Below are 2,442 nucleotides of genomic sequence, written 5' to 3'. Positions count from 1 at the left end.
TATATATATATATATATATATGTATATGTATTCTGTGTCAATAGCTTATAGAACGTTCTGAGATTATTGTTTTGTATTCTCAGAGCGATATTAAGTGCTATTTAAATTGTTTACCGAATAATTTCTCTGGAGATTACAAAAAGCTGGGAGGGAGTTTCTCTGTGATTTTCTATGCAAATGTGAGTGTTTGTGTAGCTGCGTAAGAGTGTGTATATATATATATGGAAATTAGTGTGCGGCCATAGAGATATGTTATTGTTGCATTTGTTCTTGGTGGTTTTCATCCTGTGTTCATCCCCAATTTTTTCCTCTCTGAAGAAACATTGGAAGCCATTATATGCTTGGCCATCTATAATTTGGAACATTATTTGGTACTGCATTTTCCACTGTGTTCTTACTCGTTATTGAAAGGGTGTGAGTAAGTTAAATGATTTCTGATTGCTATGTCCAGCAGATAGGCTTCCACGTAAATGTTTTAATAATGATTCTGTGGCAGAATCAGTAAAATATCAGACGATTCGTTATATATTGTTCTATATCTAAGATCAAATTCATTATTTTTGGCCAACTTGTTTTCCAATCGATAAAGCACAGAATCAATTAAACAAAACACAGAATCAACTGCGCCTCTCTCATATAAATTCTTGTTCTTATACCAAATTTTAAAAATACATTAGTGGTAAGAGTCAACGAACGAACTTGAACTTATATGATGTTGCTTGAGATATAAGGTAGATCGTCCAAAAATCACGGTACACTCTTAAAAAGTGAAGGGTACATTGGAACAATCTATTCCTGAAATTTTATTGACGAAAGAAATAGCAAGTCGTATTGACATTTTCTTTTAAACCCTTCCAGACTGGTAACGGGAACTAGACAATTTACCCTAAAAGTGGAAACCTGCAATATTTGCAATATCGGAGATACTGTTGCATGTATTCAAGAGACAAGTGGCGGGTTTATTGTATTGACCAAAAAGTAATGTACTAAATCCGTTATGTGGTTGACAGATTATGGCTACCACTAAAATTTGGAACGGCATTGGTTATAGGTCTATATAAAGAGAGTGAACTTGGAGCTAAACACTAACAACAGTAACAAGGAAAACGGAGATAAAGATTTGAAATTATCGTGCAGTTCAGATTTGTTCCATATGATCAAACATAAAATGAATTGGTTGTCTCATATAAAATATATTAATATAGATGTGTTTCACGTTTAGTTGACATAATCTCGCTTCAAAAGATTATATCACCAATAGGGAATCTGACGTCGTTTAAAAACCAATTCGTCGACTGTTTGTCGATATTTACCCCTCCCATCTCCTTTACTCTATCACAGACATTATTTCTTTTTCTTTCTGAAACATTCCCACTATCTCTGTTTATATCGTACTCTCTTCGTCATCTATCACTCTTTGTCACTCTCTCCCTTTCTTCCCTCCTCGCTCTCTCTCACCCAAAATTAAATTTTACCTTAAAACATACACATGCACACATACAGATCGTTGATTCTGTTATGAGACACGGCATTCACATGTTGTAATCTGGATTTCACAAAGTTTCAGCAGTTTCTTGCTGTATTCATCACTTGGGGTGATGTCGGACTGAGATGTGCGCCAATTATAGTAGTCTCTAGCTCAGAAGGTTTCCTTTTTTCTTTTTCCCCATATCACTCATGCAGCTACCGTACGTTAATAAGATAGCTGCACCTAATACACAAACACACACACACACACACACAGACACACACATATGCACAAACACACACATGCGCACACACATATATTCACATACATACATACATACATACATACATACATAGTAAGAGAAGGGGAGAAGCATTTAATCATTTAAAATCGGAGCTGTAAAAAAAGAATTTTCGTCTCCACACTGATATTATTTAGTATATCATGTCTATTGCGACCAGATGTAATATTAATTCATTTGAAATTCATTCTTCAGTTGAAAATATACAAATTCTCATGGAAATTCACTATGCATTATGACGGCTTCACATTAGAACGTACTCGACTTTGAGTTACATAGTTACAATTAAATAGATACGGCAATACTCACTTCAAAACACTCACTCTTCCACTTGTATGAAACGATGTTCGCATGAATTTATATATTTGTGTGTATATGTATGCATGTATGTATGTATGTGTGTATATATATAGGGAGAATGCACAACAAAAATAAAAGAGTAAGGCAGGTGGTGTTGACAATAAACAGATGTATTAGTTTAACGCTCAGGAAGTGAAAAAATCTTTAATATTTCGATCCTACGCTCTTCGACAGAAAGGCACACAGAAAGAAACAAGGAGAGAAAATAAAGAATGTGTAACGGCTAGCGATCTATCATGCAATAAATATCCATAAACTTACTTGGAAATGGATGCGTGGTGTTCAATCATATAATAATATAAATAATATATAT

This window comes from Octopus bimaculoides, chromosome 3 (assembly GCF_001194135.2).
Source record: "Octopus bimaculoides isolate UCB-OBI-ISO-001 chromosome 3, ASM119413v2, whole genome shotgun sequence".
Classification (NCBI taxonomy): Eukaryota; Metazoa; Mollusca; class Cephalopoda; order Octopoda; family Octopodidae; genus Octopus; species Octopus bimaculoides.
Note: the sequence above shows the minus strand (reverse complement) of the source record.